The following is a 14234-nucleotide window of genomic DNA, read 5'->3' on the forward strand; positions in this document are numbered from 1 at the left end:
CCTATTACATGCTGGGGGATGGGAGAAGGGTGAGGATAGAAAAACTACCTATTGAGTGTTATGCTGATAACCTAACTGACAAAATGTCCTGTACACCAAAGCCCCACAACATGCAATTTGCGCATGTGAAAAATTGCACCTGTACCTCTTGAACCTAAAATAAATTTGGAAGGAAAAAAAAATGCTGTTAAGGTCCTAAAAAAGGAAAAATTATTTCGAAATATACATCAACTATGAATTTTTAACTAAACATACTTCTAACTTTATATCACTAAAAACAAAAGTAAATATACGAATAATTACCAAAAATGGCAAACTTGCAAATAAAATTATATAGATTCCTTTTAAGTAAAGACATTTTTCATAGATCAGAAATTTAGTAGGTTTAATACCAAGCAAAATTGAGATTCTCTCTAAAATAATATTTCAAATTGTTTGTTTATTTACCTATTTTATTTATCCATCCTTCCACCATTATGTGTGGGCACCAGAACAGCAGGAGCTAAACTAGTAAAAATAATTTTCAACTAGAGTAAATTAATAAAATTATTTTAATTAATTAATTTATTTCTGAGACAGTCTCACTGTCTTGCTCAGCCTGGAGTGGAATGGTGCAATCATGGCTCACTGCATCCTCAACCTCCTGGACTCAAGTGATCCTCCAGCCTCAGCCTCCCAAAGTGCTAGGATTACAGATGTGAGCCACTGTGCCCAGCCTATTTTAATTTATGAATGTATTAATAAATATGAAGAAATGAGTCACCAACTATTGCACTCTTAAACTATACAATTTTCCCCCTTTTTTATCTTCTTCTATTTGATAATGTTGATGACTTTCTTATCTCAGTGAACTTTCAATATTCCATACTTCTAAGCATTTGAGTAGGTTCAGTCTTTAACCCTCCATTAACATTTATTTATAATAAATTTCATAGAAAGCTTATCCAAACAGTAAGCTCATCATTTTTACTCCATGTTTTCCGTTTGTTTCTCTTTCCTTGCTCACCACATTAAAACCTTAAATATGCCAATTAGCTTTGTCCTCCACGATTTATTTTCAGTTGACAGTTTTCACCTCTATAGCCAATATCCTTGGTAACAGTAATCTTCTTATGCCTGGACAATCACATTTGAATTCTTTGTAGTATTTCTGCTGCTGTTCCTTTTTTTTTAGTGTAGTCTGTGCAGACCAGAATTTCTCAAGTACACAAATATTACCAAATGCTACATTTCTCAACTTAAGAAACTTATAATTTTGATTGTATAAGTTCATGCTCTTCTATAGTCTTCTTTCATTGTCTGGATTTCCTCACATATTTTTCCACTCTTATTTTGGTTTTGTTTAATAGACCAGATATTTCAGTCAATTCATTTTGTTGATATTCTTTCAAGAAATCTTATTCATTCAATTTTTCCATATGCAAAGCTTTCTCTTATTTTTTTTATTTGTGGCTCCTTTACAACCTATGCTGGTTATTCAGCCCTTTGAATTTGTTCTGTGACCATCTCTGCTGTACTCTCTTCCCAAGAAACTGATCTCTAGAGGGGTTTCAAGTGGCACATCTTGTCCCCAGCAAAATGAAGCACTGGCAAAATTTTCATCTCTCCCACACTCTCTCTGCCAGGCTGCTGTTTGGGCATTGGTGATGTTCTTCTCCTCACAGACACAACTCATTTCTGGAGACTGTTCCTTCACAAATATAGATTTTGTCAATTTGTAATACTTCTCCCTCCTACTGCACATAACAGTGAGGGTAACTTCTCACTATTGTTAGTTCCTTGGTTGTTTCTTGATATTTGCTGCCAACTATTTCTGGAGACATCATGATCCGAATCAAAGCTTACCTTCTTAATGTACTAATTTGTTACTCCTTTAAAAAATGATGATGTCCTCTTGTCAGTCTGTGTCTCTGTATTTTATAACAATTTACCATTCCATCATTTTGAGCTGACCCTTATTTCACACACCACACAGAAACCAATATCAGGGAACTATAGAATACAATGAAGATAATACAGGAGAACAGTTTCTTCATGCTTAGATAGCACTACATTGGAGTGTTTTGCCTGTTGCTACAATGGAGTGGTAGGATTTAGGATGGTAGCTGCCTTTGGGACGGGCAGTGTGATTTGGGATTGGGAAGTGTTCTGGTATGCTAGTAGTGTTCTAGTTCATCATCTGGCGATTGCACGTGTCTCAGCATAAAAATAAATGCATTTTAATGTTTAAAAAGATTTGATAAATAAAAAATGCCACTTATTTAACTGATAAGGTTTATGTTATTTCACTCTTTGTTCTTTTGATGAGTAAACTGAAGAATAGTTGCAAAAATGAAATACATACCAGCTAAACTGAGACAAACATTCAGATAGAATAAGATTTAGGTGATATAAAATTAATGACTTCATATTACTACAATGTCTCATGGAGAGTCAGACCCTCTACTTTTTGTCTACCTGTCTATTCTGAAACCAATGCAAAAAAAAATGTTGGCCCCTTAACCAACACCATTGGCAAAACATTTGATATGTAGGTCTTTTCTGTTCACCTTATATCCATTCACCTCTCAAATTTTTTTTTTTTTGGTGGGGTGGGTGGAGGAAATTAGTAATCTAGCAAAAAGTACTAAAAATAAAACTCAGGCTCTGAAAGAAAAGGACAAAACAAATAAAGACATACAAGCAAACAAAAACTATCTTTTTGTACAAAGTACAGTTTTATTAATTTTTACCTAGTGTCATTATTTATTTTTTCCCTATTTTTTCCAATTTAAACACAAACGGCCCAGTCTATTTTACTGAAATCGGCCTTCAGCAGAAAAATCTTGCCAATGTATTTCCATCTGTAGTTACATATGCTTTCAGACTTCTTTCCTTCAGGTGACAGAAGGTTAATATATGCTGCTTAAAAAAAAACGCCTTAATTTTGTTTCATTTTTACTGAAGACAAGCAGATAAACACCTATAGCCAGATCTCTGCCTGCAGGCATGAATATGCTTTAAGAGAAAATCTTTTAAGTTATGCAAGATGCTTTTAGAAGGAATTCTTTAGTGTGTTAGCTAATTGCAACCTAGCGCTAGAAAAAAAAATGTTTACTTGGAATATTCTTGGAGTTTTTCCAGTTTATTTACTGTATTGCAGTCTGTTGCTCAAATCTTCTGGAGATAAAGAAATAAATACAACATTTTTTAAAAGGCCTATTGTAAGATTTTATTGAGAATATTTTCTCTTTGCTGTAAATCTTAATTGCTGGTTGGTATTATAAATATGAAGTTTTCCTTTAGTCTTATGCAATCTGTTAAAAATAATAAAAAGTAACTACAGAACACTTATTACAGAATTTCTTTTAAAAAAATGATACTGAAGGGGTAAATATTTATACAAAGAATATAGCAACTTATTTTGACTATTTTATGACAAACCATAGGAAAATAGAGTTTTATCATTAGTCTGAATATTATTTTTATCAAGACTCATAATTGTTATTAAACAATTCAAATTGATGAAAACAACAGAAAAACTAGAGGTAAGTTAAAACATGTATTTTACATTTAAAAATTACAAATGTACTTATGATACCTCAATTATTTGATGATTAGAGAAAAATATAAGATTTTACATTATAAAAATGTGTTTTAATATTATTGTTCTATTCAAAAAATAATTCTGGTTCATGTTCTCTGATGCCTAATTTCAGTTTGACTTACAATGGATTAAAAAATACAAATATTTTGGTTACTTTTCTACTTGAATATGACTCTCATTTTTGATAACTTAAATTGGCTTCAGTTCTCTTTGTAATTCAACATTTTAAAAAAGCTACTCATATCAAGAATAAGAATGTTCTAATACTGTCTCGTGGCATTATATTTTTACCTAAATTGTTGATACAATCTTAAAAAGGTTAGTGGCATTGCCAGTCTCAGAATCAGAAAATTTTCTCTGACTCAGAAAGATGTGATTACTAGGGTATGCTCATGGGATAATAATTTCCCTTATTACTGAAGCAAACCGTTAACATATGTTTAGCTTTCATTAATCTTCCATGCACCAATGACAAGTTGGGAGCATTTTAACTGTGTCTGGGGCATACAATTATGATGTGAATTGCAGGGATAAGAGGTCACAAAAGCCCATAAGTTAAAGGAATGACTAAGGTCTTCTTTTGTAATCAGTGATCTCAAAATAAAAGACCCCTCAGTAAGTCTGTTAGAATGCTAAGTGCTAAACTCTAAACATTATTGTGCCGTTCTTTTGTTTCTGTTTTAAATGGAGAGTAGGTGGGAAGTACTGGTTAATTTCATAAGTACTCACCAGGGAATTTTGTATGAAAATAGGATTCCCTAGATAAGGAAGTCTTGACCATAAACTACCTGGATGGTGAGATGAGGTCTGCACTAGCAGAATTAGTAGTGGACTCAGGCAGCTCAAACTAAAACCATCTGCTCTAAGCATAATTGATGTAATTCATTCACTTTTTCCATGTTTTTTTGTTTGTTTGTTTGTTTGTTTTGTACTCATTAAACACGATAAAGTTTCACCCAAGGAATAAGGGAAAAATGCACTTTGGAGGCATGGAGAAGAGTTAGTCAAGATTCTTCAAATAAGATGATAGCAAAGAAATGAAAGTTACAACAGTAGATGTATATGTTCTTTAGAAGCCCAGTGGACATACTTCCCCAAGTGCCCCACAAAACAATAAGTAGTTGTTAATCAAGGAAATGTCTGTGCACCAAATGTGTTGTATTATCATGAACTATTACGAATGCGGTGATCCAGTGAATTTGCAAAAAGATTGTGCTACGAAAAAATGATACTTAAAGTCAGAAACTAGAGGACTGTGGGCAGTACTGAGAATTAACAAACAGAAACCCCCATGCCAAAAAAACCAAACAAACAGGGAAGCTTGAAACCAAATCCTTCCTTGCCATGCTTTAAAATAGACCGTCTGTCATAACAGTTCAAGGTGGCACGAAAGAGGTCAAATCAAAGGGATATGGATTTCAGCAATCCTCAGGAATGGAGTAACCACAGACTATTTTAGCTCAACCTGTGGCAAATAATTGAACCCACTGCATCTCCAAAGATTTGAGTATTGTACTATGGTGAATTCAGATATAGAACCCATGTACCCATTAATATGAATATATTGGGATATTCCAGAGGAATTTTAAGGGTCAAGAAGAAGGCAGGTATATGCCCAAAGCTAGGCAGTATGCAGAAAATAACAGTAATAACAAGAATAAATTCTAATCTTTTTAAAGTTCTAGGATACTAGTGCCTACTACCAGAATACACCACATACCTAGTTGCTCAACAATTTCAGAGAACACCATAAACAGCTTTAAGGAGTTACAATGGAAGACATGGAGCAACAGGATAGAATAAGTGTATGTGCGTGTGTGTGTGTGTGTGTGTGTGTGTAGGGAGGGAGAATTATAGAGTGCAGTAAATAAATGCTGAACTGGTACTATATGACTTTTGATGAATGACATAGACAGGTAGAAAAGGCTTGATGGGATTCAAGGCAGAAGATGATGGTTTTGACATAAATGGAAGCCAATCCTTGTAAACACTTTTCAGAATCTCTTCTCCACCTTAGTGATGGAGATATATGCATGGTAGGGAACAGAGTTAGTTTGAAATTACTACTCTTTTCATTCCCCTTACCTCTAATAGGCAGAAAATTATGGAAACTTTCTTCTATTAAGGTACATATTTTTTTTAGTCTACTTCAGGACAACTTTCACATTCACTGGGCAACAGAAGAAGGGCTAATGATTTTAATTCATGCTAAATTATAAGTATTCTGACAATTTATTTTATATGAAGAAGAAATGTAAAATCTACATGCTGAGGATAGAGGAATAACCTTCCTTAATATTCTCAAGGAATATATGGTCTATTATGGAGAGTAAGAAGAATAAACATGTACAAAATATTTACAAAACAAGTAGTACAGAAAAATATAATACTCATATATTCATCAGAATTATAAGGAGAGTCCTATTAAAATTACACATATATCAGCACAAATATAACAGAAAGTTCAACAGCCATGAGCCCTGGAAATCTCTATTCTTTTACAAATTTACCAGATGCTATGGTCTGAATGTGTCCTCGATGCGTTGGAAATGTAATCACCAAAGCAACACTGTGGCAAGGTGGAGCCTTTTGGGAGATGTTTAGGTCACAAAGGCTCCAACCTCATAAACAGATTTATGCCATTGTAAAAGGGCTTGATAAAGAGAGTTTGGCTTCTTTTCCCCCTTTCATTCTTTCCACCACATAAGGATACAGCATTCCTCCCCACCAGAGAATGCAGCATTATGGCACTATCTTTGAAGCAGACAGCAGCATCACCAGAGAGCTGAACCTCACAGTAACTTGATCTTGGACTATATAGCTCCAGAGAAATAAATTTCTTTTCTTTATAAATTACCCAGTCTATGGTATTATGTTATAGCAACATGAACAGACTAAGACAGCAGGTAATTCTTTTTCAGTTATTAGTATCACAATTTTTCAAAAGATATTTAGGAATTAAGAGTCTATACGGTTTTCAAAGTAATTTTCATAACAAGGACATTTAAAATTTGCTACCCTACTACTAAAGGTCTTTCAGTGGTCCTCCACTTCCTTCAGAATGATATAAAATACATATAGCATGATTTTTGTATGCTTAAATAAAAACCCCTGGGTATATACTTGTCCTCCTACATTAATACACCATCTATGTTAACAGCTCCAGAGATGCTACAGAATTTTGTGCTTTCCAAAATGTATTGTGCTACCTTCATCTCCATAAATTAATGAATAGTTCTTGCTCACTAAAATGACCAAAATAGTATTTTTTTTAACTTTCAGTTAGACATAAATAGCTTGTAAGTTGCCACTCCAGTCCACACAGTAAGAGAAAAGCTGAACAAATTGAAAATCAACAACTCTCCTTTGATCCATCAGATAATTGATGTCACAGGAGCAAACTTTTTCTCTCTACTCTCACAGAATTCTCACAAAATACTCATAAAAACACTAGGTATCTTTTTAGCCTTTGACACCACAGCTACATAATCCCTAGCCAGATAAATATAAAATATCACATTAAAGGCCTGTTTACCTGAGTTCCTTTTACCTGGCATCTGGCTTTCAACAAAAACTTACTGATACGGCTCCGATGAGTGGAGGAACACCAAGGTTCTTGGTCCCCATGCCGGCTTAGACGAAATGACACGGACATACGTGGAGCGGTTTTAAGGAGCCCAGAGTTTAGTAGGCAAGATACAAGTGGGAAGAACAAAGGAAGAAGCTCCCCTGTACAGAGACAGAGGCAGGGGGTCTCCAAAGCACAGAGCGGGAACCCCACCTGCCATGGATACGAGCCAGGTATATGTAGAGGCTGGAGGAGGTGGTGTTTGATTTGCATAGGGCTACAGGCATGTCATTCATGTAGCCCGCGAAAAAACTGGTCTTCCAACCCTAGCCTTATAATATGCAAATGCAGGGCGCCATGATGTTCTACACACTGGGGTTTTGTGGGGGCTGCCATGTCACCAGGCACATGTGGGGCAAGGACAAGAAGAAGAAGGTGGGAATCACCATGTTTGGGTGGACCCAGTTTCTAATGGCTTGCATTTGCATATCAAAGGTTGCCCACCCGGCTCTAAGAGCCAGGGCTTTACAAGAAACTTTTCCAGAGATGCTTTAAAAAAATGAAAACTTCCCAAGGACTCCTTTTCCCCTATTTACCTACAAAAATTTCTTAATAACTACTATAACATTACAAGGCATGTTAAAAGGCAGTATCAGGGCTAGAAGAAAATTTCCACTTTGCCCTCTGAAGATTTACAGAAAATCAACTCACAAGGGGCAGATTAATAGAAAAAGAGGCATGCAAAATTTATTAACATACACGTGTGTGTAGGAGTTAAAACACAAAAACTCAAAAGAGGGGGGCTACATGGTTGACACTTTTATACTATCTTGAGGTTAAAAATAAGGGCATGGCGCTCAGCAAAGCAGGTTATGGGAGGGAGAGAAGAGAAAAGGCATGGCTAGCAAAGGTGGTCTTGTTATGCAGATAAAGTCTTAGGATAGCAGCCTTAGAAAAGAAGATAGCCTGTGGTTGAATTAATTTATCTGAGGTCTGAACAAAGGCGAGATCTCAGAGAAAGCCTTGTTGTTTAAGTCACTGATGTAGACTTTTCTCTACAAGTGTAAATATCCTCCACAAAAAGCAGCTTTTCAGGGCTGTTGTTGTCTGTCTACCCTCTGAATAGCAATCTCAAAATATGGCAAGGAAGTGTATTTGGCAATAAAATATTTCTGGTATCCTTTAGCTGAAATCACAGTCTAAAGAGACAATCCAAGCATCAAAACCAGATATGACTATGAGAGAGTTTGGAATTACCAGACCAGGAATTTTAAATAACTACTAAGATTAATGTGCTAAGAGTTCTAAAGAATAAAGTGGACAATATGCAAGAGCATATAAATAATGTAAGCAAGAGTTGAAAATGTAGAAATGAATCAAAATAAATGTTAGAAATCAGGCATGCTCTAACAGAAATGATGAATGCCTCGTCAGTAGACAATAGAGGAAATCATCAGTAAGCTTTAAGATATGTTAATAGAAACTGCCAAAGTGAAGTTCAAAGAAAAATTATCCAAAGGAACATAACATCCAAGACTGTGGGAAAATTGCAAAGACATATAATATGTATTATGACAATATAAACAGTAGAAGAAAGAGAGTTAGAAACAATGACAGATGACAAACCAAAGAACCATGAGGCTTAGAGAACACCAAGGAGAATAAATGCCAAAAAATCTACAGCTATGCATATAATAATAAAATGCAGAAATCAAAGATGAGAAAAATAAAAAAAATATATATATATTTCCTATAGAGAAGTAAGAACAAGAATTACATCAGGCTTTTCTTCAGAAAACATGTAAGAATGAAGAGAGCAGAGTAAAATATTTAAATAATTAAAATAATAAAACCACAAACCTAGAATTCTGTGTCCAATAAAATTATCTTACAAAATTAGAAGAGACATAAAAACTATCTCAAAGAAAAATCGAGCAAATTTGTCACTGGTAGAACTACTTCACAAGAAACATTAAAAGAAGTTCTACAAAGAGAAAGAAAATAATATACATCAGAAACTTAGAACTACATTTGTAAAAAAAAAAAAGCTTTAAAAAGAAATAAAGATAAAATAAAGCCTTTTATTTTTCTGATGCTTAATTAATCTAAATGATAAGAGTTCATTGAAAAATAATAATCACCATTATAGCTTATGGATAAGTGAAATAAATGACAAGGTTGTGAGATGGGAAGGAGGAATTTGGTATACTCCATAATAAGGCACTTGCACTACCTGTGAAGCGGTATCATGTTATTTAAAAGTGAACTTGGATTAATCAAAATGTGTATTGCACATACTAGGGCCACCATTATATATTTTTTAAATAAATATGATAGATATACTAAATAGATAATAAAGAAATAATGATCAATTCTATGCTCACAAATTTGATAAGCTAGCTAGATAAAATTGACCAATTCCTTGAAAGACACAATCTACCAAAACTCACACAAGGAGAAATAGGTAATCTGAACAGGCTTGTACTTATTAAGGTAATGGAATCAATAATTAATACTTTCCAAAGTAGAAAGCATCAGGACCAAGTTGTTTTACTGGTAAATTCTGCTAAACATTTAAGAAGTAAATGACATTAATTAGATTATCTACAATCTGTTTCAAAAAATAGAAACAAAGGGCACACATTTTAACCCATTCTATGATGCCACATTGCCCTAACCAAAACCAGACAAAGAAATATGAAAGGGAAACTGCAGACTAACATCTATCATAAACATAGGTGCAAAAACCCTCAATGAAAAATTAGAAAACCAATTCCAATAATGAATAAAAACAATTGTACACCGTAAGAAATTTGAATTTATTACAGCTATGCAAGCCTGGTTCAGTATTTGAAAATTAATTAGTGTAATTAATCACATCAACAGCTAAGGAGAAAAATCACATGACTGAGAGGTGAAGCCAGCTGGGCTTCTGGGTCCCCTGGGGACTTGGAGAACGTTTGCCTCTAGCTAAAGGATTGTAACCACACCAATCAGCACTCTGTAAAATGGACCATTCAGCACCCTGTAAAATGCACCAGTCAGCATTTGGTAAAATGGACCAATCAGTGCTCTGTAAAATGGACCAATCAGAAGGATGTGGGCGGGGCCAAATAAGGGAATAAAAGCTAGCCACCCAAGCTAGCAGCGCAACTTGCTCAGGTCAGTTATACCCTGTGGGTGCTTTGGTTCTTTTGCTCTTCACAATAAATCTTGCTGCTGCTGGGTGTTTGGGTTTGCACCACTTTTAAGAGCTGTAAAACTTGCTGTGAAGGTCTGCGTTCACTCCTGAAGTCAGCAAGACCATGAACCCACCAGAAGGAACAAACTCAGGACACATCTGACACACCATTTTTAAGAGCTGTAACATGCACCGCAAAGGTCCGCAGATTAATTCTTGAAGTCAGTGAGACCAAGAACCCACCGGAAGGAATAAATTCCAGACACGAGATTACCTAAATAGATTTGACAAAATCTAACAGCCATTCAGGATTTTTAAAAAATCAGCAAACTGAAAATAGAGTGGAATTTTGTCAACTTTAGATAAAGGACATCTGCAATAAACTAACAGATAGCATCATACTTAATGATGAGAAACTAGAGGCTTTCCCTCTAAATTAGAAAAAAGGAGGCAAGTGTCTCTCTTCTCACAGCTCCTATTCAACATTGCATTGGAAGCTCTAGATAAAGCAATAAAATAAGAAAATAGAATAAAGCGTACAGATTAGAAAGGAAGAAATAAAACTGGCTTATTTTTTGCCAGTTTTATTATTGACATGATTGTCCATGTAGAAAATCCCCAAAATCAAAAACAAACAAATGTAAAAATACTCTTACAACTGGTAAGTGATTATAGTAAGGTTTCAGGACACAATGTCAATGTGCAAAAGTCAATTGCTTTCTTATATATTGGTGATACAAAATTAGATGTGAAATTAAAGACAGCACCATTTACGTTAGCATCAAAACCATTGGAATGTTTAGGTATAAAGTTAGCAAAAATATATTACTGCTGTATGAGGAAAACTACAAAACTCTGATGAAAGAAATTGAAGGTCTAAATAATTGTAGAGAGAGTCTGTATTTGCGAATACAAATTACTCAACATTGTAAATATGTCAATTTTTTCCAACTTGAACTACAGATTCAAAGAAATCTCAATCAAAATCTCATCAAATTACTGTGGAAACAAACTGATTCTAAAATTAGTATGAAAAGGCACAAGATCCAGAATAGGCAACATTGAAGAAGAAGAACGTCAGAGGACACCCACTACCTGATTACAAGTTTACTGTATAGTAACAGCACTCAAGACAGTGTAGTATTTGCAAAATAATAAGTACACCAATCTAAGCTGATAGAGTCCAAAAATAGACCCACACAAATGTAGTAAACTGATATTTGACTCAATAGTAAAGCAATCCAATGGGGTAAGGTTAGTGTTTTCAACAAATGGTGCTGGAAAAACTGAATATCCACATACAAAAAAAATTAAATAATGACTTAGGACACTGACCTTACATACTGTCAAAAATTAAAGTGGATCCCAGGCCTAAGTATAAGGTATAAAAGTATAAAACTTCTAGATGATACCAGGCCAAAATCGCGGTGACCTTATATGTGACAATGAGTATTTAGATACACCACCAAATGCACAGTTAAGGAAAAAAATAAGTTGGACTTCATTAGAATTAAATATGTCTGCACTTGAATGACAATGATAAGAAAATTAAAACACAAGCCACAGACTTAAAAGAAATATTTGTAAAACATACTAATAAAGGAAAGGTGCTCAAAATACACAAAGCATTGTTAAAAGTCATGAATGAGGAAACAAATGACACAATCAAAAAGTGCACAAAAGGGCCCAACAGACACCTCATCAAAGAACATGTACAGATGGCAAATAAGCATATAAAAATGCTCAATATTTTATGTAATTAGGAAAATGCAAGTTAAAACAGCAATGGAATATTACTACATACCTACTAGAATGGTGAAAATCAAAACATTGACAACAAATGCTGGTGAGTATGTGCAGCCACAGGAAATTGTATTCATTGATGATGAAAATGGAAAATGATATCAAAATTTCACAAGACACTTTGGCAGTTTCTTACAATGCCAAGTAGTTTTACCATATGAGCCAGCAATTGCACTTTTAGATATGTATTACCCAAAGGAGTCAAAAACATATGTCCACACAAAAACCTGAACAGTAATTTTCAGTTACTCATCATCATCAATAATTGGGAATAATCAAGCAATTCTTCAATAGGTGAGTGGATGAACAAACATTCATGAAATACATTCATACAGTGGAAAAATATTCAGCAATAAAAATAAGTGAGCTATCATGCACAAAATATGGCTAAGTGAAAATAGCCAGCCTGAAATGACTATATTCTTTGTGATTCCAACTATATGACAGTCTAAAAAAACGCATAACTATTGAGACAGTAAAAAGATCAGTGCTTCCCAGGAGTTGTTGGGGAGGGAGGATTTTCTGGGCAAAAAAACTCTTCTGTGTGGATCTCTGATCCTGGATACAAGAATGCATTTAGCAAAACCCACAGACTTGTACAATACAAAGGGTGAATGCTAAAGTAATCTATGCATATTAATTAATAATAAACTAATGTTATTAATAGTTCATCAATTATTGCAAATATAATCCATTAATGCAAGATGTTAATAATAGGGAAAATAGCAGTGGGAGAAAAAGGGGACAATATGATAAATCTGTCCTTTTTTTTTTTGTAAACCTGAGCTGCTCTAAAAAATAAAGCTTATTAATTTTTTAAATATGCTATGAATAAATATACATTTATGCCAAATGTGTTTTCATCCATTATTAGTTTAATCTGAGTAACCATAAATTTGAAATAAGTTGAAAGTAATATTTAAGGGATGCTAAAGGCTATGTAAGCATTTAAAATGTTCAATAGATATTAAACTAGACATTGTAAATTCATTTTCAAACAACATATTTGAGTTGAAATTAAAATATTTTGGCACAATTTTTCTTATTGTTAATAATCTATTAACATTCTATGGATAGACACAGGAATGCAGAACAGGAATCCATTAGAGAATAACATACTGTTTTCTCTATTAAATATATATTCATGACTATTTGTAGCTACAATTATAAAGAAGACTTCTAAATCACTAATTATAAGTTATCCTAATTAACAAATTAGAGGACATTTTGTGGATAATAGGCAAGTTTCAGTAATATTCATACATTTTTGGTAGGTAATTCTGCAAAAATTGAATAATAGGAAAACACATTTATCCTTATTGTCAAATTAGAAAGTTTATCTTTATGGAAATTATTCCCCAATAAAACCTTTGCATATGCAGAAAAAAATGTATTACAGAATATGGATATGACTATATCGCTTCCTTTGTAATCTTTCAGCTTTTCTTGGTAAAAGTCATAAAATTTTCACAAACTAACAATTTATTATCTTGAATTGTTCCTGTCTTGGAATGATTTATATAGGAGGGAAAAAAGTGTACTTTATCTTGGTTCTATTTAATTTTATGTTTTTCTAAGCAAGTTACTTTTATTGGGTAATAAACTTACTGGCATGTTTCTTTCTAAAAACAATTAATATACACAAGTGAAGAAATAAAAATAAGTGATCAGGTTCAATAATTTATGTGAGAATAGTCAACTTCACAGACTTATAATTTAAATTATAATTTTATAATACATTTTATTTTTATTCAACTAATTTTATTTCAATAAAATAAACTAAATCTATATTTATTCAATTAATTTTATTTTATTCCATTTGTATGTTCAAAACAGATCGAATTAGCTCTTATTAACCTTGTTTTAACTAATATTTTAATAATCAACTATAAGAATAAGATGAATGTAGTCATTTTTTCATGGTTTAGTAATTAAGGTACTTCCAAGTCAAACCTCAGTGTCAGCAGTTGTACAATCCGTGAATGAGAGTAAGAGAATACATTCATTTTCTTTAAGGTTTACTGAAATGGTTCCACAAGATTGGGGTTGAAAATGCACACCATAAAATTTAATTTTCCACTGTATGATGATTAGGT

Source organism: Pongo abelii, chromosome 3 (genome assembly GCF_028885655.2).
Source record: "Pongo abelii isolate AG06213 chromosome 3, NHGRI_mPonAbe1-v2.0_pri, whole genome shotgun sequence".
Taxonomy (NCBI): domain Eukaryota; kingdom Metazoa; phylum Chordata; class Mammalia; order Primates; family Hominidae; genus Pongo; species Pongo abelii.